This window comes from Osmerus eperlanus, chromosome 5 (assembly GCF_963692335.1).
Source record: "Osmerus eperlanus chromosome 5, fOsmEpe2.1, whole genome shotgun sequence".
NCBI classification, from domain to species: Eukaryota; Metazoa; Chordata; class Actinopteri; order Osmeriformes; family Osmeridae; genus Osmerus; species Osmerus eperlanus.
Window position 1 is genome coordinate 10,365,159 of NC_085022.1, and position 24,454 is coordinate 10,389,612.

Sequence of the window (24,454 nt, forward strand, 5' to 3'; positions counted from 1 at the left end):
AAACTACACACGTCCTTTACTAAAGTGTATTCTGACTTTCATAAAGTTATTGTTGTAATCAAAGCTTTTAAAGAATGGATCTCTGCATGATGGGCCTGACCAGAGCACAGGTGGCCTGACAGAACACGCTTCAAAGTTGTCACTTTCAAAAGGGTGGCATTTTAACCCTGTCAGTCCAAAATGTCTAAAAGTTGGTACGCATGCCTTATTGCCAATGGGGAACAAAGAAGTCTCAAGAACCCATAATGTCGGCAGCATGGATATTTCTCTACAGTGACAATTTGTGAAGAATTTCAAAAAATGACTTCAAATCAGCCTTTGATCCAATTGTATTGAAATGTTGTGTACATGTATGAAATACATGTCTGTGTCATGTCAATTTTGTAATGGTTTGCAATGCTGAGGAGGAACCCGCCATTGCTGCCTGCAGCTATATTTAGGGTTCCTCCGGTAGGAGAACCCTATTGTTATTGGTGGTATTATTATTTTTTACCCATGGGAGTCAATGGCAGCCCCTAGACCAGTACCGTAAAAAGTTGTGAAATTTGGCATGTTGAAACTGCAGACCATTAGTAACTACCATACCAAACATGGGCCATGTGAGACAATAGGTGGCGCTACAGGCCACGCCCCAATATGTCAATTTTCAAATTGATGCCATTTGCAGGCCATAAGTCCCAAAATTCTGAAATTCATTACATATGCCTTATTTCTCATGAGGAATAAAAAAGCCTCAAGAAGCTATAACGGCCACCATATTGGATTTGTCTGTACAATAAAGATTAAGGAAACGCGTTTTTTCCCTACTCCTCCTACATTTTTGGTCGAATTTTCTTCAAAATTGCCATAGATGATATCCAGACTGAGCCTCACAAAAGTTATCGTAGGGATTTCTGATTTTCAAAACCGTTTGTCCGGTAGAGCCAATCAAAATCTGCAACAAAGCAACCAAACAGGACGTTTGGTCAAATCTCAGCAAATCTTTGAGATATCAACACCAAACTTGGTATGTCACGTGGAAGACACTACAACATGTTACCATGTGCAAAGGCAACTTCATACCTCTAAAAATGATTGATATAAAGCAAATTGAATTTATTGCTAATGCTAAAATAATGCTTTACACATCCGCCGGCCAAAAACTGATACTCTGATTCAATCACTAGTTCATATGAAGACTCTTGAGAATGTTGAGTACACAAATCTGAGAAAAAGTTGACTGTAACATGAAAACTCGATTTTTAGTGAATATTTGAAACATGCATGCTTGGCTAATTTCTAGGGCTGTTTCCCCAAATCCTCTCTCCCTTTGCTCCTGTGCGCGCGTGCTCCACATTCTCTCACACACAAGGGGCCAGAGCCCCTTGACACACGCATGCTTTCTTGAAAATGTGTGCTGACCAAGCCCCCACCCTCGTTTTTTAGCCCCTGTTTCATTTCGCTTCCAATCGCAGCTCGCTGTTACGAATACAAATTATTTTTCGGCGGCCATTGTTGTTTCCCGTGTCCCGTGAAAGTCGTCTCCCGTGAAAGCCGTGTTGGAGGCAGCCACTTTCGGTAAGTCCTGGTTTTACACATTTTAAGCTAGAATTAATGATTGGGTTTGTGAAAGTACACTACTCTTGAATTATGGTGAAGGTTTAGCACTTTTAGACCTTATAGATCGTGATTCTGAAGTGACGGAAAACCAAACTCGAAAAGTAGCTACTGTAGCTCTAGCTTTTTTCCTCTGTGTTTTTAATTAGTGAGTCATTTTGCATCTCGGCGAATTGTTCATCAAAAAGGTCGAGGAGAGCAGCCTTTAGGAGAAAAAGCAATTCCCCACAGACCTGTCGGCTCATAATGGTGATTTTTGGCGTGAAAGTCTTTGTAATAAGCCTATGCGGCAGGGAGACTTTTTCAAGGCGAGCCTGTTTCATTCGTCATATGCCCTGAGAAAGCGACCTACGTTAGCCAGGCTAGTTTTGCCAATTTCGGTAAGTCAGGCTATTTAAAGGTCTCTTACAGTCAGAGTCACTGTTTACAAGCAAAGGTCGAGCTGGTCTTTTGTCAGATGTGTATATATTGACCAGTTTAGAGGTAAATACTCTTGCCAGAGCCTGGAATCGAACCTGTGTTTTGAGTGACTGCATGGGTCTCCATGACGTCAACACATTTGGATTCAAGTTCAAGTAATGACACTGCATTTCACAGTCAAAACTGAAGTCTGTATCAAGTGTAGATGGGAAAAGCTTCATTTTTCACAACTGACATGGACCCTTTCTTCACTTTGACAGGTCTGGAGGGTCATGCAGAGGCCTGCTCAACAGAGTTCAACAGAGGATGCAACAGACTCGAGGATGGTGAGATCCACACAGACCCCTTGCTGGACTACCCCTCTCTAGCTGGACAGCTTCTCTTCAGCCCTGACCCCAGAACAGCTTGATCCAGCTGGCCTGCCTGCCTGCCTGCCTGCAGGCCCTGCTTGCCCCTGCCTGCCAGCCCTCCAGAAACAGTCACCCCACAGACACAGTAGCTCTGCAGCCTGCTTTTTTGAGGACATTGATGAAAAAGGACAAGCCAGCATTACTTTGATGAAAGTCTAAATGTTTAATCCTTTCCATGTGCCAGTATGCCAAGCTGCTGACTTTGTGTCTTAAGTGATGAAACTAGTTCAAGTGATAGACTTTTGACCTGAATCCAATGATTATTCATCTGAATAAAAACCACTCAAGAGAAGTACTGCTTCTTGGAGCATTTGTGCTCCACATCAGTACATCTCACACATTTGCCTTTGTTTCCATGGGATTCATGGAATTGTTAGTTTCTGCTCCACCATTTCCACCCTAGTGTAATAATAAGTATAATTTAGGACAGCAATTACATTTTTGTGTTATCCTTCCGCATTACACACATTTAGTCAATGTTCTTAAACTCAACCGATTATTGTCATTTTACCATACTGTTCATATTGAACAGACATCAGTGTTTACTTGGAAAGATGACTGTATATTTCCACTTTTGATTTGTATTTCCATCGTAAGTTTGGTCTTTAATTTCATTTGGAAGTGGTATTAAAAGGTCTTACATTTAACTTGTTTATACCTGTAGACACCCTGTGAAGCCCCCACTGCAGAGACAGTTGGTGACAGAGAGGTGCAGACATTAAGTTAAACATGCCTTAAGAATAGAGTAACAAATAGAGACTAAATGTGTAAATGGCTGTTGAAACTGAGTTGGTGCATGTCAGTTTAGGCAAAGGTAACCTTTTAAACCTCTAGGTTTAAAACAAATTCAGATTTGATTGGAACTCTCTTTTATACATTTATAGTTGGATTTGACATTTAATTCATTTAGCAAGTTGTTTAACTCAAACAACCATAACACGGTACATATGGTATACAATGCTGCAGTCAGATTTGGCGAAATTGTTAGCTTGGATGTTATCTTTACATATAGATGGGGTCTTGTTGATGCGCACGCAGCTTCAAGGCAGAAAGACGCGTTCCATTTCACTTTTACTGTACCTACACCTTTAATGTTCCCGCCATCCCCCCATTTCTGAATAAAGTTCGACTGATCTGATTTGTTGATTTCTGTTGCTATGAAAACCAGTTTAGCCAAGCTAACTAACATTGTTTTTAGCTAGCTTGCATTACCATTCAATTGCTAACAAAACATTAGTAAAAATAGCTTGCTAATCGGGCAGAACTTGAACTCGGGCAGGAGACTCTGAGACCTCAGCGCACCACTAGCATCTCGTCATATCACGCAGTCGGAGCACAGCTAGATAATCAGCGTCAGCGCTCTTGGGTACCCAGCATGCAGTGCGGCATGTTAAAAAAACAACAGCTACGCAAGGGATTTCAGTTGTTGTGTTCGTTCAGTTAGATGTTTGTAATGTTATTGGCCGGGTTTCCCAGATTCGTTAAGAAGCTCTTAACGCTAAGAGCTTCTTAAGAGCGTTCTAAGAACGCTCTAGAACGCTCTTAGAACGCTCCTAAGAAGCTCTTAGCGTTAAGAGCTTCTTAACGAATTGTTTGTTAACATTCTTAACATTGTTTGTTAGTTAATATAATCTTGTTGGTCACCTTGAGTGTGCATGCTGTGTAGTTTAATGGGAACAGAGAGTCGGCCATTTTACTATCACAGGCTATACTTGCAAGGAGCTGAACGTGGGCTGTGCCCTAGACCAGACCAATTGCCTATGAGGCTAATCTTGATTCTGGATTGACTGAGATTCTGGAAAGAGATCTACTCAAGAAGAGAGTCAATATCTGTGGTTTTCAAGCCATCTTTGAGAAAGTTTGAAAACAATGTTGCGGTTAATATGTTTTGATTGTGGGAGGCAACTTTTGGACTACACCTAAACCTCATGCGGCCACCGCACCACCCGCACTGGCAAAGAGGGAAACAGCATGGATGGGGAAAGTGTGTGGGCAGAGCAAGCAGTAGTAGTACATAAACTACACACGTCCTTTACTAAAGTGTATTCTGACTTTCATAAAGTTATTGTTGTAATCAAAGCTTTTAAAGAATGGATCTCTGCATGATGGGCCTGACCAGAGCACAGGTGGCCTGACAGAACACGCTTCAAAGTTGTCACTTTCAAAAGGGTGGCATTTTAACCCTGTCAGTCCAAAATGTCTAAAAGTTGGTACGCATGCCTTATTGCCAATGGGGAACAAAGAAGTCTCAAGAACCCATAATGTCGGCAGCATGGATATTTCTCTACAGTGACAATTTGTGAAGAATTTCAAAAAATGACTTCAAATCAGCCATTGATCCAATTGTATTGAAATGTTGTGTACATGTATGAAATACATGTCTGTGTCATGTCAATTTTGTAATGGTTTGCAATGCTGAGGAGGAACCCGCCATTGCTGCCTGCAGCTATATTTAGGGTTCCTCCGGTAGGAGAACCCTATTGTTATTGGTGGTATTATTATTATGTTTTACCCATGGGAGTCAATGGCAGCCCCTAGACCAGTACCGTAAAAAGTTGTGAAATTTGGCATGTTGAAACTGCAGACCATTAGTAACTACCATACCAAACATGGGCCATGTGAGACAATAGGTGGCGCTACAGGCCACGCCCCAATATGTCAATTTTCAAATTGATGCCATTTGCAGGCCATAAGTCCCAAAATTCTGAAATTCATTACATATGCCTTATTTCTCATGAGGAATAAAAAAGCCTCAAGAAGCTATAACGGCCGCCATATTGGATTTTTCTGTACAATAAAGATTAAGGAAACGCGTTTTTTCCCTACTCCTCCTACATTTTTGGTTGAATTTTCTTCAAAATTGCCATAGATGATATCCAGACTGAGCCTCACAAAAGTTATCGTTGGGATTTCTGATTTTCAAAACCGTTTGTCCGGTAGAGCCAATCAAAATCTGCAACAAAGCAACCAAACAGGACGTTTGGTCAAATCTCAGCAAATCTTTGAGATATCAACACCAAACTTGGTATGTCACGTGGAAGACACTACAACATGTTACCATGTGCAAAGGCAACTTCATACCTCTAAAAATGATTGATATAAAGCAAATTGAATTTATTGCTAATGCTAAAATAATGCTTTACACATCCGCCGGCCAAAAACTGATACTCTGATTCAATCACTAGTTCATATGAAGACTCTTGAGAATGTTGAGTACACAAATCTGAGAAAAAGTTGACTGTAACATGAAAACTCGATTTTTAGTGAATATTTGAAACATGCATGCTTGGCTAATTTCTAGGGCTGTTTCCCCAAATCCTCTCTCCCTTTGCTCCTGTGCGCGCGTGCTCCACATTCTCACACACACGCATGCTTTCTTGAAAATGTGTGCTGACCACGCCCCCACCCTCGTTTTTTAGCCCCTGTTTCATTTCGCTTCCAATCGCAGCTCGCTGTTACGAATATAAATTATTTTTCGGCGGCCATTGTTGTTTCCTGTGTCCCGTGAAAGTCGTGTCCCGTGAAAGCCGTGTTGAAGGCAGCCACTTTCGGTAAGTCCTGGTTTTACACATTTTAAGCTAGAATTAATGATTGGGCTTGTGAAAGTACACTACTCTTGAATTATGGTGAAGGTTTACCACTTTTAGACCTTTTAGATCGTGATTCTGAAGTGACGGAAAACCGAACTCGAAAAGTAGCTACTGTAGCTCTAGCTTTTTTCCTCTGTGTTTTTAATTAGTGAGTCATTTTGCATCTCGGCGAATTGTTCATCAAAAAGGTCGAGGAGAGCAGCCTTTAGGAGAAAAAGCAATTCCCCACAGACCTGTCGGCTCATAATGGTGATTTTTGGCGTGAAAGTCTTTGTAATAAGCCTATGCGGCAGGGAGACTTTTTCAAGGCGAGCCTGTTTCATTCGTCATATGCCCTGAGAAAGCGACCTACGTTAGCCAGGCTAGTTTTGCCAATTTCGGTAAGTCAGGCTATTTAAAGGTCTCTTACAGTCAGAATCACTGTTTACAAGCAAAGGTCGAGCTGGTCTTTTGTCAGATGTGTATATATTGACCAGTTTAGAGGTAAATACTCTTGCCAGAGCCTGGAATCGAACCTGTGTTTTGAGTGACTGCATGGGTCTCCATGACGTCAACACATTTGGATTCAAGTTCAAGTAATGACACTGCATTTCACAGTCAAAACTGAAGTCTGTATCAAGTGTAGATGGGAAAAGCTTCATTTTTCACAACTGACATGGACCCTTTCTTCACTTTGACAGGTCTGGAGGGTCATGCAGAGGCCTGCTCAACAGAGTTCAACAGAGGATGCAACAGACTCGAGGATGGTGAGATCCACACAGACCCCTTGCTGGACTACCCCTCTCTAGCTGGACAGCTTCTCTTCAGCCCTGACCCCAGAACAGCTTGATCCAGCTGGCCTGCCTGCCTGCCTGCCTGCAGGCCCTGCTTGCCCCTGCCTGCCAGCCCTCCAGAGACAGTCACCCCACAGACACAGTAGCTCTGCAGCCTGCTTTTTTGAGGACATTGATGAAAAAGGACAAGCCAGCATTACTTTGATGAAAGTCTAAATGTTTAATCCTTTCCATGTGCCAGTATGCCAAGCTGCTGACTTTGTGTCTTAAGTGATGAAACTAGTTCAAGTGATAGACTTTTGACCTGAATCCAATGATTATTCATCTGAATAAAAACCACTCAAGAGAAGTACTGCTTCTTGGAGCATTTGTGCTCCACATCAGTACATCTCACACATTTGCCTTTGTTTCCATGGGATTCATGGAATTGTTAGTTTCTGCTCCACCATTTCCACCCTAGTGTAATAATAAGTATAATTTAGGACAGCAATTACATTTTTGTGTTATCCTTCCGCATTACACACATTTAGTCAATGTTCTTAAACTCAACCGATTATTGTCATTTTACCATACTGTTCATATTGAACAGACATCAGTGTTTACTTGGAAAGATGACTGTATATTTCCACTTTTGATTTGTATTTCCATCGTAAGTTTGGTCTTTAATTTCATTTGGAAGTGGTATTAAAAGGTCTTACATTTAACTTGTTTATACCTGTAGACACCCTGTGAAGCCCCCACTGCAGAGACAGTTGGTGACAGAGAGGTGCAGACATTAAGTTAAACATGCCTTAAGAATAGAGTAACAAATAGAGACTAAATGTGTAAATGGCTGTTGAAACTGAGTTGGTCAGTTTAGGCAAAGGTAACCTTTTAAACCTCTAGGTTTAAAACAAATTCAGATTTGATTGGAACTCTCTTTTATACATTTATAGTTGGATTTGACATTTAATTCATTTAGCAAGTTGTTTAACTCAAACAACCATAACACGGTACATATGGTATACAATGCTGCAGTCAGATTTGGCGAAATTGTTAGCTTGGATGTTATCTTTACATATAGATGGGGTCTTGTTGATGCGCACGCAGCTTCAAGGCAGAAAGACGCGTTCCATTTCACTTTTACTGTACCTACACCTTTAATGTTCCCGCCATCCCCCCATTTCTGAATAAAGTTCGACTGATCTGATTTGTTGATTTCTGTTGCTATGAAAACCAGTTTAGCCAAGCTAACTAACATTGTTTTTAGCTAGCTTGCATTACCATTCAATTGCTAACAAAACATTAGTAAAAATAGCTTGCTAATCGGGCAGAACTTGAACTCGGGCAGGAGACTCTGAGACCTCAGCGCACCACTAGCATCTCGTCATATCACGCAGTCGGAGCACAGCTAGATAATCAGCGTCAGCGCTCTTGGGTACCCAGCATGCAGTGCGGCATGTTAAAAAAACAACAGCTACGCAAGGGATTTCAGTTGTTGTGTTCGTTCAGTTAGATGTTTGTAATGTTATTGGCCGGGTTTCCCAGATTCGTTAAGAAGCTCTTAACGCTAAGAGCTTCTTAGGAGCGTTCTAAGAGCGTTCTAGAGCGTTCTTAGAACGCTCTTAAGAAGCTCTTAGCGTTAAGAGCTTCTTAACGAATCTGGGAAACCCGGCCATTGTTTGTTAGTTAATATAATCTTGTTGGTCACCTTGAGTGTGCATGCTGTGTAGTTTAATGGGAACAGAGAGTCGGCCATTTTACTATCACAGGCTATACTTGCAAGGAGCTGAACGTGGGCTGTGCCCTAGACCAGACCAATTGCCTATGAGGCTAATCTTGATTCTGGATTGACTGAGATTCTGGAAAGAGATCTACTCAAGAAGAGAGTCAATATCTGTGGTTTTCAAGCCATCTTTGAGAAAGTTTGAAAACAATGTTGCGGTTAATATGTTTTGATTGTGGGAGGCAACTTTTGGACTACACCTAAACCTCATGCGGCCACCGCACCACCCGCACTGGCAAAGAGGGAAACAGCATGGATGGGGAAAGTGTGTGGGCAGAGCAAGCAGTAGTAGTACATAAACTACACACGTCCTTTACTAAAGTGTATTCTGACTTTCATAAAGTTATTGTTGTAATCAAAGCTTTTAAAGAATGGATCTCTGCATGATGGGCCTGACCAGAGCACAGGTGGCCTGACAGAACACGCTTCAAAGTTGTCACTTTCAAAAGGGTGGCATTTTAACCCTGTCAGTCCAAAATGTCTAAAAGTTGGTACGCATGCCTTATTGCCAATGGGGAACAAAGAAGTCTCAAGAACCCATAATGTCGGCAGCATGGATATTTCTCGACAGTGACAATTTGTGAAGAATTTCAAAAAATGACTTCAAATCAGCCATTGATCCAATTGTATTGAAATGTTGTGTACATGTATGAAATACATGTCTGTGTCATGTCAATTTTGTAATGGTTTGCAATGCTGAGGAGGAACCCGCCATTGCTGCTTGCAGCTATATTTATTATTATTATTATACTTCTTAAGACTGGGTGTCTATGGCAGGCCCTAGAAGCGCTTGGTCGAAAGTTGTGAAATTTGGCACACTCATTAGGGACAGTCCCCTGGTCCTATTCACAAAGTTTCATGTCCCATACTTGGGCACTCTAGCGCCACCAATGGGTCAAAGTTGGACTTGTGTTTACACACGCAACTTTTGAACCGTATGACCCATTTTCAAAAATGAGGTACCATTGGATTCCCTGGACCAAGACGAGTTCAACGCACCCTATGGGGTCAATTTCCGGTTATATAGATTTTCCGCTATTTCCGGTTTTATCAAAAACCTTTGAAAGCCTACTCCTCCTACAATCTTTGTCAAATCTTCTTCAAAATTACCAGATATGCTCTTCAGACCAAGCCGCACAAAAGTTATGGTAGAGCATTTTGATACCCACAAACGTTTGTCCGTGACAGCCAATCAAAATCAGCAGAAAAGCCACCAAACAGGAAGTGAAGTCATATCTCAGCAGTTGTTTGAGGCAGTGAAACTAAATTTGGTACGCCGCCTCGGAACCTTATTCTGAGGATGTCCTCCAAAGATTGTGTCATGTGACTAAAAGGGGGCGTGGCCGGAAGCATAAACGTGTTTACGCTAATAACTGTTGAAGTGTTTACCTTAATAAAGTAATTTCTTTGTCTGTTGATGTCTTCTGAGATATCAAGCCTGACTATTAATAACTTTTCATAAAATTCGAACGGACGTGGCCGCCATTTTGGATTTCATGGAAAAGTGTAAAAACCTTTTGCACGCCACAATTTTTGTCCAATGTTTACCAAATTTGGCAAAGATGATCTTTAGACCCAGTTTCACAAAAGCAATCAGATGAATTTTCAATTTTCAAAAACGTTTGTTCGGTAGAGACGATCAAAAGCGGTGGCGAAGCCGCCAAACGAGGCGCAAGAGCATATCTCAGCAACCATTTGCGCGATTGTCACCAAACTTGGGTTCCATCGTTCCCATGAGGAGCAGAGGAGGCCTGCAGTGTTATACCAGAAAAATAACTTTGAACTCTCAGTACTCTTGAACGCAAACATATATTTCAACCAAACTTGGTGTGTTGCATGAGTGCAACATGTTGTTGTGACTTAATTGTTGCACAAGTGCTATGGAGGCCATGTCCTGCTCTGGACTGCTTGGCCCCTCCATTGCTGCTTGCAGCTATATTTATTATTACACTTCTTCTGCCATTGGAGTCTATGGCAGCCCCTAGAACCATATGGTAAAAAGTTGTGAATTTTGGCACACTCATTAAGCACAGTCCCCTCTTTATATTCACCAAGTTTCATGTCTCTCATTGGAGCACTCTAGCGCCACCAACTGGTCAAAGTTGGACTTGTGTTTACACACGTAACTTTTGAACCGTATGACCGATTTTCAGAAATGAGGTACCGTTGGATTCCCTGGATCGAGACGAGTTCAACACACCCTATGACGTCAATTTCCGGTTCTATAGATTTTCCGCCATTTCCGGTTTTAGCAAAAACCTTTGAAAGCCTACTCCTCCTACAATTTTTCTTCAATCTTCCCCAGAATTCGAACACATCATCGTCAGAGCAACCCTCACAGAAGTTATCCAAAGATTTTTGATTTTCAAAACCGTTTGTCCGGTACAGCCAATCAAAATCGGCAGCAAAGACACCAAACAGGAAGTTGGGTCATATCTCAGACAATCCTTGAGAAATCAACACCAAACTTGGTATGATGACTCGGAACCCTCATCTGAGGATGTCCAAACAATTTGGTGTCATGTGATCACTGGGCGTGGCCGCAGGATGCAAAAATGTGTTTTGGCCAATAACTGTTGATTCGTTTGCCTTTATTAAGTGATTCCTTTGTCTCATGATATCTTGGGACATCCCGTGTGTGACACATGATAACTTGTGATAACAGCCGAATTGATGCGGCCGCCATTTTGAATTACTGAAAAAACGTTTTTTTCTGTACTCCTCCTACAAATGTTTTCCAATCTTCACCAAATTTGGCAGAGATCATCTTCAGACCAAGCCTCACAAAAGCCATCATATGTTTTTTGGATTTTCAAAACCGTTTGCCCGGTACGGCCAATCAAAATGTGCCGTTAAGCCAGCAAACAGGAAGTTGGGTCGTATCTCAGCAAATCTTTGATGGATTCACACCAAACTTGTTGCGTGTACTCGTAACCCTCTTCTGAGGATGTACAACATGTTTTATGGGTCATTCGACTGCTTGGCCACCTCATTGCTGCTTGCAGCTATATTTTTGAAGTAATTTTTGATTTTGTTCAAGATGTGAAGACAAAAACATTATTAGCCCACATCAAGTGCAATTAACCATGGCCTTCTTCAGTGTTTTGAATTTTATCCTACAATTTTCAATTGCTGCCACGTTCTTTTTTGGGCTATTATTCTCAATCTCCTGTTGAGAATATCGACCATAGGCTAGCCTGTCAGAATGGTTTCAGACAGCTCATCAACTTACGCTAATTATCAGTAGGCCTAAATGCATATATATATATGTGTTAAGTAGATTTGGTAGGTCTACAATTTACGCATTTTAACGGTCGTAATGGTTTGACAAGTTGTCTCCCTTGCCATGTTAATTGCGGCAACATTGCCCTTTTTGGGAACAAAAAAACTCAAAAAATCAATTTACGCTGTTGAAACAACACACCTCTGCTGCTTTACGCTATACTTTTTGCGACATAACTCCTCTTTTCGACGATCGCCTGATCTGGGCTGCACAGTCTAAGCTTATTGAGGTCTAGCTTGAATTAGCGTTGCCTGTTAGTGGAACGGAACGTTAGTGGAACGGCTTGAGGCTTAAGTCTAAGTTGACGTTTACCCAAGTGAGACTTATTCGTGTTAGCGCGACTTGCGTTAGCGACGTTGATGGAACACCCCCCTGCAGTACTGTTCAAGGGCACTATTATTGCATCTTAAACACTGACAGCTGTCTCGAGGGCGTGAGTTACATTCTAACACAGTAAGCTATGTCTTTTCTAGTCACGCATAGGCCTACTAGTTGGTTTTATTGAAAACTGCTTACAGTTTTTCACAATTGTTAACACACAAAAAGCAAAAATTCAGCACAATTTTCACAACCTTTACTTCATGTACCAATTGCTCGACCCAATTTGGCACTACTTCACACTCCCTTATCTGCATTAGACTCTGACTTTCCTTGTTTACACACTGATGTCAATTACACATCACCTTGTTGTCAAAACACTACACATAATGTTCAGTTGTTGCACACACTTCTCAAGTAAAATCTCGAAGCATCAACCTACAACACACAACTATTCAAATCTCTAAACACTCAGGTCTGGTGAGCAATTTGCAATCAGGACTGCAGCATAAAAGGGGCCTTGGGCCTCTGTTTTGTTTGGTGGACAATGGAGAACTTCTATTCAATGGAGAACTTCGCCGAAATCTATTTGCCTTGTGTCCTGTAATACTGCATATCAATAGAATACAGTGTGCTCACAGTATTTGTATTTTGCAGGACAAAGAGAACCACACCTTGGAGGAAGAACACACACTTTCACAGCCGAACAGGAGACTGAAATTGTAACTAGAGAGGCTACAATTTCTGGGGAAATTGTAGGGTGTGTTTGCTTGCGTCGGTTGTACAGGGATTCTAATGCCATTTCTACAACTGATATTCCTGTATATTTTATATAAAAACGCATAGGGCCTACTTATTATGTATAAATATTACATAGATTTAAAAGCATCTTTTTTTTTGCTGCTCATTTACAACTCAAAATACGAGTGAAGTGTAGAATGAAATATGATGTCTTCTCATTTCCCCTGCAAGAGGCAGCCTCATAGCTGAATCAAAACGAATACATTTGGAGACCGGTCTAAAAATTGACCTAATCTCTATGACTTAAACGTCCTTTTAAGTTTTCCCTTCTCGTGATATTTTCAGGCATTTAGCCTACTCATATTGCATTAATTCATTAATAAAGAACCCCCTTTGAAGATTATTCTACGACGTTACCGGCAGAAGATAGAATCGCGATTCAAACAGTACCATCTGCTAACTGAAAATATGCCCCCAAAAACGTAAATAAGCTTGACATTTATTTAGTGGAAAATCGCTCATTCATAAAAAGCTCACTGGTAGCGATCATTGTCAGTAACAACGCAAAATGCGATATAGCCCTGTGTGGAGAAGCTGCCCCGTTAAATTCTACTACTACAGTACAGTACTAGACTACTGCTGTGTTCGTCTTGGTAGCGATTGCGTTGGTTGAATTCGATTAAACGTTCCGTTGTACGGTTTAGGCTGAAATTAATAATTTTCATGAACAGATTGACAAAGTTTAGGCTGTGGCAATGAAGTTCAGGTTAGTAGTCAGATAGTTTCACCTATTGAAAGACTTGATTTAAGTAAGGGGAGTGCCGAACATGTTCTGTCGCCGTTTGACTTCCTAAACAGCTGTGTAAATTAGATGTTTTTGTCGTGTGTCTCGCGTAGGCTACAGCGTTGCAATGAGCAACACTGGTTAGAAACCACAGGTAATGATAATTTCACCAACAAATCGTTTACTTGTAATGTAATGTCATAATAAATCCTACAAAGAAAATGTATTTGTGAGGAATGTTTATTTTAACGATTGAAAACAGATAAAGCTACATCATAGACCACTGTAGTATGTGTGGCTAATGTCATGATGCTAATACTTCAGTGAAATAGTAGACTACTGTTTCCGAAAGTAGATGTACTTCCTTAATAATATCAGCTTATACTGTACATTACACATCACAATTGTGTGTCATATCACAAAGTAAAATGAGTAAATAGTTATCACCCTGGCCTCTTTGCTTGTGGCGTTTCTGCAGCTGCCTTGCAGTAAAGCTATAGTTAGCCTAGCTATCCCCCAAGTTAACAGATGCGAAACGAATGTTCTGCCAAAGGTAGTCACGCGTGTTTTCGTGACGTTAGTGACGTAGTGACGTTAGTAACGTAAGTGACTGTGGCTAGCAAATTAGCCACCGTTAGCTTCACTTTTCGCCACAAAAACTTAACTTAAGCCTAAACCATGCAACGGAACGTAAATTCCAATAGAAGCAACTCAATCGCTACCAAGACGAAACTTTTGACACCTAGATTGTCTATGTAGGCCAAATATTGACTGAGTTTTAGGGGGGCAAAAAGAAATAAAAAATAATAATAATATATATGTGAGAGAACAAAGGTTGTGCCCTTGCCGAAGGCAAAGCGAGAGGGTACAATTTCTGGGGAAATTGTAGGGTGTGCTTGCTTGCGTCGGTTGCACAGGGGTCCGTTTTTTAATGACATTTTTACAACTGATATTTCTGTATTTTATATAAAAATGCATAATTATTATTTATAAAGATAACATAGATTTAAAAGCATTTTTTTTTGCTGCTCATTTACAACTGAAAATACGAGTGAAGTATAGAATGAAATAGATGTCTTCTCATTTCCCCTGCAAGAGGCAGCCTCATCGTTGAATAAAAACGAATACATTTGGCAGACCGGTGTAAAAATTGACCTAATCTCTATGACTTAAACGTCATTTTAAGTTGTTCCCTTCTCGTGATATTTTCATGCATTTAGCCTACTCATTGCATTCATTCATTAATAAAGAACCCCCTTTGAAGATTATTCTACGACGTTACCGGCAGTAGAAGATGGAATCGCGATTCAAACAGTACCATCTGCTAACTGAAAATATGCCCCCCAAAACGTAAATAAGCTTGACATTTATTTAGTGGAAAATCGCTCATTCATAAAAAGCTCGCTGGTAGCGATCATTGTCAGTAACAACGCAAAATGCGATATAGCCCTCATAGACCACTGTGGTATGTGTTGCCCGGGCAACAGAGGCTAATGTCATGCTAATGCTTCAGTGAAATAGTAGACTACCGTTTCCGAAAGTAGATGTGGGCCTACTTCCTTAATAATATCAGCTAATATTGTACATTACATTTCATAATTGTGTTTCACAACACAAAGTAAAATGAGTAAATAGTTATCACCCTGGCCTCTTTGCTTGTGGCGTTTCTGCAGCTGCCTTGCAGTAAAGCTATAGTTAGCCTAGCTATCCCCCAAGTTAACAGATGCGAAACGAATGTTCTGCTACAGGTAGTCACGCGTGTTTTCGTGACGTTAGTGATGTAGTGACGTTACGTCAGTGACTGTGGCTAGCAAATTGGCCACCGTTAGCTTCACTTTTCACCACAAAAACGCAATTTCTACTTAAACCATGCAACGGAACGTAAATAAAAATACAACCAACGCAATCGCTAACAAGACGAACCTTTTGACACCGCCGTTGTGTATGTAGTCCAAATATTGACTGATCCTTAGGGGGGCGAAAATAAACAATAACTAGAAAGGTACATTTCCTGAAGAAAATGTGTGTGTTTGCTGAAAGCAGTTGAAACGATTGTTTTGATGGCTTGAATAGTGAAGAAGGTTTTACAAACATTTTAAAAGAGGTATGTGCTTTAAAAAGAAAATGGTGAGAAAAAGTGTTAAAAGTATATCTGTCATTGTTATGCATTGCGAAATTTTCTTACTATTGAAAATGGAGAAAAAACAGTGATGAAAAGAGTATCTTATTGACTTTCATACATTTTTAATCGTTAAAAGTAGTGGTGGGCATAGATTAATTTTTTGAATCTAGATTAATCTCACTGTAATGTTGGCGTTAATATAGATTAAAATGGCTCATTTGAATTCCACCGAAGGCATTCAGAATATGTGTGCTACCCAAATAATGACTAAAAGTAAGTCTTTGAGAACGGGTTTCTCAAGCCAGGTGGCGCATTAGACCAGGGGCTCATCTCCTGTTTCCAAAATGCATCACAAACTGCTTGAGAAAGCTGTTCTATATAATTGGTGATGAAAATAAATTATGTTCAATAAGATGTACTTGTGTTTATTAACTGTTTATTAGATTAGTTAGCTTTGCTGATAGAGCTGTGCTGACGGGCTTGCCTCGGTTGCACTCAAACAGTAGTTTGACGACGACTCTTCCCCTGCGCTACATCAGTGCTTGGCCCGGCATCTTCCGCATTAGCTAAGGGATGCTTTGCGTTTAGGTGGTATTTGAGACTGGAAGAACTCCTACAGTAAACTAATTCCGCATAGCACAAGGTGCAAACAACCTTAGTCTTGTCGAGGTTTCCATTGGGAAGCTTCTTAAAAATACACTTTCTGAAGCAAACCAGGCGGCTTCATAGCTGCATCCATGTTAGCACGTTACGTTTGATGTGATAATTTCATACACAAGGCATACACACAGGTTCAAAGACTCGTTCTCGCCCTCTACAGTGCAATTCGGCTAGGTATACATCCGCGCTAAAATATCAAGGTGAAAGTCATTATAGCTTGCGTAGTACAGACCCAGCTCCCAACCCAACTTTGAGAATAGATTAACGGCGATATTTTTTTATCGCCCGATAAGAGTCTCACGTTAACGCAGCGTGTTAACGCCGATAACGGCCCACCACTAGTTAAAAGTATTAAAGAATGAAAGATTGACAAACAGAAAAAAGTTTGAAGTTAGAAAAATGAGCAAATATAGTGATGAAGAGTATATTACATAACAGTTATCAATATCATAGCAGACAAAAGTATGTCAGCAGTATGAAGGTGGAAAAAAAGTGTTGCTTTGAAACCAAAATGGTGAGACAGTGTTAAAAGTATATCTGTCATTGTTATGCATTGCAATATTTTCTCACGGTTGAAAAAGGAGAAAAAAGAGTGATGAAAAGGGTATCTTATTTAATTTCATAAATGTTAAAGCGTTATGTTAGAGCCATTTGATTTAATTCTAAACCTTTTACATTTTTAAACCTTAGTATTAGTTAGACTTGTACACTTCTTATTTAAGATTCTTATATGTTTAATGTGTGCACCTTCCTGCCACAGTAAATTCCTTGTCTGTGTGATGTTTCTTGGCGAATAAAACCCATTCTGAAAAGTATTAATAATTGAAAGATGTAGAAACCGAAAAAAGTTTGAACAGTGGAACAGTGAAGAGCGTTGGCCAATCGTATTGGTTCCTTGTTTCTTGTAACGTAGCAACTGTTGGTCATTGTCAACATTTCTAACCTAGAATCTAGGTTTTAGGTTCAAGATGAAGGAGAAACTAGAAAGGCATTTCCTGCTGAAAATGCGTTGGAATGCTGAAAGATGAAATTATTTTTCTTAAATTGCAGAAAATACAGAAATGAGAAAATACCCGCAAGCTGAAATGAATGTCAAGAAATGTGTGAGTCACACAAAAGAGGCAGTGTGGAAACTGAACTGCATCATCTAACAACGCTAAGAGCTGAAATACAATGCGGGAGAAGCTAAAAGCTGAACTGTTAAACAGAAGAAGAAGTAGGCCTAGGCTAGCTAGTCATAAAAAGAATATTATTGTCTTATCAGCTGAAATTATAGTTGGGATAGTAATAGCAGTAGCAGATGTGTGCATTGAGTGCGTTTACTCGGCTTTCTTAGTAGGATTCAATGTGTTGATGGAATGAAACATACAGCAGTAGGGCCGATACAGGAAGACACGGCGACACTTTGTTGCAGAAGGATGACGGTGCAAGTTTTGTCCGTGGAGCATACAACGATTAATAAAAAAGAATCATGTAGACACGTTTATTGAGTAATCGCATAACTAATTACACATGTAAACGGAGTAATCGTATTATTGGCATAAACCGACAATTGCTAGTAATCGGGTTTCTCATGGTCAAGTAAACGTACCAATCACCTATTTGAGAGACTGAGTGGTGCGTGTCTGTCGTTACGGTGATGGTGCAGCTATGATTGCTAACGCGCTGAGGGCAGAGAATAAGAGAAATGTAGCTAGAATCCACACCTCAAACATGATAACCTAGACGCAAAACTGTACGTCCAATCCAAAATCTAAGGATATTTTCCGAGACCCAAGACTCTGCCGAAACCAGAGATATTCTTTATATGTCTGTGCAGTCAGAAATACGACTCTACCTGCAGTTTCGAAAACGTGTTCCTTTTGCATTCCTGGTGCGTGTTTGTTTGGGTGCCACGGTGATGGCGCAGCTGTGATGGCTAACGAGCTGGGCAGAGAGAATAACTAATGTAGCTAGAATCCACACCTCAAACAAGTTAACCTAGACGCAAAACTATACGTCCAATCCAAAAAATAAGGATATTTTCCGAGACCCAAGACTCTGCCTAAACCAGAGATATTCTTTATATGTCTGTGCAGTCAGAAATACGACTCTACCTGCAGTTTCGAAAACGTGTCCCTTTTGCTTTCCTGGTGCGTGTTTGTTTGGTTGTCACAGTGATGGCGCAGCTGTGATGGCTAACGAGCTGGGCAGAGAGAATAACTAATGTAGCTAGAATCCACACCTCAAACAAGTTAACCTAGACGCAAAACTATACGTCCAATCCAAAAAATAAGGATATTTTCCGAGACCCAAGACTCTGCCTAAACCAGAGATATTCTTTATATGTCTGTGCAGTCAGAAATACGACTCTACCTGCAGTTTCGAAAACGTGTCCCTTTTGCTTTCCTGGTGCGTGTTTGTTTGGTTGTCACGGTGATGGCGCAGCTGTGACGGCTAACGAGCTAGGCAGAGAGAAAAACGAACATTTACCTAGCATCCACACCTCAAACAAGTTGACCTAGACGCAAAACTATACGTCCAATCCAAAAAATAAGGATATTTTCCGAGACCCAAGACTCTGCCGAAACCAGAGATGTCCTTTATATTTCTGTGCGGTCAGAAATACGACTCTACCGGCAGTTTCAAAATCTTGTTCTTTTTGCTTTCTCTGACGATTTTGTCACCAGATTTGCATTGGTCTCTATGGGGCGAGAGTTGGACTTTGTCTCGCTTTCGTGGGGCTCTGAACAAATGTGTACGTCTGTTGGATTCAACAGACAACTGTCTACGACCAGCACAAAATTAGCTATCTATTGATCCAAAAACGAAGCATGAAGAGCGAAAATTGTGGCAATGCTGGCAAACTAGAAATATTTTTTCAACGACATCCGAAGCTGCCCTCCACTCTAAGCGTTTCAGTCTGCAGTCTAGGGTTTCACGTAAACACCCATGTAAATCTCAGAAACGGCTTGAAAAGGTCATGAAACATAATCAGTGATATTGAAAAAAGTTGAATAGATATCAAAAAGCTGAATTATTTAAAAATAGTTTAGGGTTTTGTCAACATTTTAAAGTTGAAATGGTGGCTCTAGCTGAAAGATTGAGGAAGAAGAAGGATTTGGAAGTTGAAGAAGTTTAAAGAAGTTTGAGAGGATTTGAAAGAAAACTCCATTGGAAACCCATGTTAAAAATATTATGAATATTGATTTATATTAATTCAAGAATAAGAGGTACAAAGCTGAAAAGTCATAGCACCCATGGCCTGAAACTGCTGAATTTTTTGATAGCTGAACGGTTTTAATAGCTGAAGATTTGAAGGCGCTGAAAGGTGCCACGGAAGAAATAGAAGATAAATAATAATAAGTTGAATAAAGATTCAAAGAACAATACTTGGAATGCTGAAGCAGCATTCCAACAATAATAATAAGTTGAATAAAGATTCAAAGAACAATACTTGGAATGCTGCTTCAGCATTCCAACAATAAGTTGAATAAAGATTCAAAGAACAATACTTGGAATGCTGCTTCAGCATTCCAACAACTAATCATGTGTGCCTGCACAACCAGTCCTGTTCAGACACTGAATTTAAAGATGACATCAAAATAATAATCCATAGTGCAGGGTTGCCGATGTTGTCGTTGTCCCTGGTGAGTTTTTTAAATTCAATCTCGTCACATTATGTGACTTTGTTGTGCAACTGGAAAAGCTAGCTACTCTAACTCAGAATGCTGCTGCAAAAAAAGCAGAACTATTGTGGGTGGTAAATAAGATCATGCTACATCTAGCCAGCGGATCATTTCTTGCAAGTGTGTCAAAGTGGTATTTTTACAGACTGTATTAACACCGTAGGCGTGAATAATGCATGCATCGTCATTGTCGTCCATCTTTAGCCGAAGAAGCTAGAGAGAGGATGCAATGGGAGATTTCCTACAGTAATCTAGATACTGCTTCAAATTGAAAACGGAGACAATCTTTTGATTAAAGACAAGTTCCTTAACCTCTGTTGTCAATATCGCCGATAAAAAATAAATACTGTTACGAAGCATTTGTTTGTAGGTAACGAACGATAGACGTAGCTAGTTTCGCCGTTCTATGGCAGCTAGTACAGTACTGTATGATGACAGTCGTAGCTAGCGTTGTAAGCACTCCTCACTAGAATGACCAGAACTTTAAAACAAAAGATAAAATTAGCTCGTCTAATGTATGGTGGACTGAGAAAACATATTTGTCAAAGCGGAGCGAGCGGATGTCGTGGGAGAATTCCTAATGTGTTAGATTTACTGCTTCAAATTGAAAACGGAGAAGATATTTAGAGTAAAGACAAGTTTCTTAACGTCTGTGTTCAATATGGTCAACTAAAAGTAAAAACGTTTCAGTTACGAAGCTTTTGTTCGTAGTAATGCCAGCTGCAGTAAACCTTTCGTGACCCCGGTTTGGCTGTTCGTGACTGGATGAGTCGGATATGACAGTGTTGAGCCTCGATTTTTGCAGATTTCTGTGAAACTTTCTTAAAGAAAAATAATCTAGCTAGATTATGTACACTTTAAGATCAATGTACATACCTTGTTTGGCCAATTTGGTCGATTGTGGAAAAAAGTAGAACCGTTTTTAGTTATGGAGAGCCATCGCGCTAGCTTGGAATTGCGTTATCCCACTCATCACTTCAGTGGTCATAACTTTTAAACAAAATAGTCTATCTTAAATATGTCTGCTGTTCTGAATTCACGACAAACGTACGCACATTTCATACGCTCTAACATATCCTCTATCTTGTAGTGAAAGTGGTTAAAAATTAGGTTTTCTAAAAAAGTAATGCACACAGAGAAGATTTTTGTCAGAATGGCTCCGTGAAATCGTCTTGATAAAGGATGATTTGCCTAACATGATCATATACATATTTACATCATTAGAAAGCCCTAAATCTTGTCTTCAAAATGGTATAAACAGTTCAGGTATATTATTTGAAAAAGTCTGCATATTCAGGCAGGAAAGTGTTAACCATGCATGACGTCACAATTGAATTTGACTTGAACATTCTGAACCATTGAAACCCATTTTGTTTTAGCAACTTTAATACCTTAAAAACTTTAAAAGTTATCAATGAGAAAAGTAATAGCACACTAGAGCAGTTCAGACTTTATCAAATGAAGTTTGAACGGTGTTTCTAGCTTAAACGGTGTGAAAGGAGTAGGTGACGGAAAAAAGTGGGAGGAAAAAAAAACTAGAGGGTACAATTTCTGGGGAAATTGTAGGGTGTGCTTGCTTGCGTCGGTTGCACAGGGGTACGTTTTTGAATGACATTTTTACAACTGATATTTCTGTATATTTTATATAAAAATGCATACTTATTATTTAGAAAGATTACATAGATTTAAAAGCATTTTTTTTGCTGCTCATTTACAACTGAAAATACGAGTGAAGTGTAGAATGAAATAGATGTTTTCTCATTTCCCCTGCAAGAGGCAGCCTCATCGTTGAATCAAAACGAATACATTTGGCAGACCGGTGTAAAAATTGACCTAATCTCTATGACTTAAACGTAATTTTAAGTTTTTCCCTTCTCATGATATTTTCAGGCATTTAGCCTACTCATTGCATTCATTCATTAATAAAGAACCCCCTTTGAAGATTATTCTACAACGTTACCCGGCAGTAGAAGATGGAATCGCGATTCAAACAGTACCATCTGCTAACTGAAAATATGCCCCCCAAAACGTAAATAAGCTTGACATTTATTTAGTGGAAAATTTCTCATTCATAAAAAGCTCACTGGTAGCGATCATTGTCAGTAACAACGCAAAATGCGATATAGCCCTGTGTGGAGAAGCTGCCCCGGTAAATTGTACTACTACGGTACAGTACTAGACTACTGCTGTGTTCGTCTTGGTAGCGATTGCGTTGGTTGAATTGGATTTAACGTTCCGTTGTACGGTTTAAGATGAAATTAATTATTTTCATGAACAGATTGACAACGTTTAGGCTGTGGCAATGAAGTTCAGGTTAGTAGTTAGATAGACTTTTGATTTAAGTAAGGGGAGTGCCGAACATGTTCTGTCGCCGTTTGACTTCCTAAACAGCTGTGTACTGTAGATGTTTTTGTAGTGTGTCTCGCGTAAGCTACAGCGTTGCAGTGAGCTACACTGGTTTGAAACCACAGGTAATGGTAATTTCACCAACAAATCGTTTACTAATGTCAGAATAAATCCTACAACGAAAATGTATATGTGAGGAATGTTTATTTTAACGATTGAAAACAGATAAAGCTACATCATAGACCACTGTAGTATGTGTGGCTAATGTCATGATGCTAATACTTCAGTGAAATAGTAGACTACTGTTTCCGAAAGTAGATGTACTTCCTTAATAATATCAGCTTATACTGTACATTACACATCACAATTGTGTGTCATATCACAAAGTAAAATGAGTAAATAGTTATCACCCTGGCCTCTTTGCTTGTGGCGTTTCTGCAGCTGCCTTGCAGTAAAGCTATAGTTAGCCTAGCTATCCCCCAAGTTAACAGATGCGAAACGAATGTTCTGCCAAAGGTAGTCACGCGTGTTTTCGTGACGTTAGTGACGTAGTGACGTTAGTAACGTAAGTGACTGTGGCTAGCAAATTAGCCACCGTTAGCTTCACTTTTCGCCACAAAAACTTAACTTAAGCCTAAACCATGCAACGGAACGTAAATTCCAATAGAAGCAACTCAATCGCTACCAAGACGAAACTTTTGACACCTAGATTGTCTATGTAGGCCAAATATTGACTGAGTTTTAGGGGGGCAAAAAGAAATAAAAAATAATAATAATATATATGTGAGAGAACAAAGGTTGTGCCCTTGCCGAAGGCAAAGCGAGAGGGTACAATTTCTGGGGAAATTGTAGGGTGTGCTTGCTTGCGTCGGTTGCACAGGGGTCCGTTTTTTAATGACATTTTTACAACTGATATTTCTGTATTTTATATAAAAATGCATAATTATTATTTATAAAGATAACATAGATTTAAAAGCATTTTTTTTTTGCTGCTCATTTACAACTGAAAATACGAGTGAAGTATAGAATGAAATAGATGTCTTCTCATTTCCCCTGCAAGAGGCAGCCTCATCGTTGAATAAAAACGAATACATTTGGCAGACCGGTGTAAAAATTGACCTAATCTCTATGACTTAAACGTCATTTTAAGTTGTTCCCTTCTCGTGATATTTTCATGCATTTAGCCTACTCATTGCATTCATTCATTAATAAAGAACCCCCTTTGAAGATTATTCTACGACGTTACCGACAGTAGAAGATGGAATCGCGATTCAAACAGTACCATCTGCTAACTGAAAATATGCCCCCCAAAACGTAAATAAGCTTGACATTTATTTAGTGGAAAATCGCTCATTCATAAAAAGCTCGCTGGTAGCGATCATTGTCAGTAACAACGCAAAATGCGATATAGCCCTGTGTGGAGAAGCTGCCCCGGTAAATTGTACTACTACGGTACAGTACTAGACTACTGCTGTGTTCGTCTTGGTACAGTAGCGATTGCGTTGGTTGAATTGGATTTAACGTTCCGTTGTACGGTTTAGGATGAAATTAATTATTTTCATGAACAGATTGACAAAGTTTAGGCTGTGGCAATGAAGTTCAGGTTAGTAGTCAGATAGTTTCACCTATTGAAAGACTTTTGATTTAAGTAAGGGGAGTGCCGAACATGTCGCCGTTTGACTTCCTAAACAGCTGTGTAGATGTTTTTGTAGTGTGTCTCGCGTAAGCTACAGCGTTGCAGTGAGCAACACTGGTTTGAAACCACAGGTAATGGTAATTTCACCAACAAATCGTTTACTAATGTCAGAATAAATCCTACAACAAAAATGTATTTGTGAGGAATGTTTATTTTAACGATTGAAAACAGATGCATCATAGACCACTGTAGTATGTGTTGCCCGGGCAACAGAGGCTAATGTCATGCTAATGCTTCAGTGAAATAGTAGACTACCGTTTCCGAAAGTAGATGTGGGCCTAC

The 24,454-nt window shown here is 39.9% G+C and overlaps 1 protein-coding gene across 1 annotated transcript in view; it reads left to right on the forward strand.

Moving 5' to 3' along the window:
* LOC134021090 (proprotein convertase subtilisin/kexin type 5) overlaps positions 1–24,454 on the forward strand; it is a 401,110-nt gene that overhangs the window by 135,634 nt on the left and 241,022 nt on the right. The window lies entirely within an intron of this gene.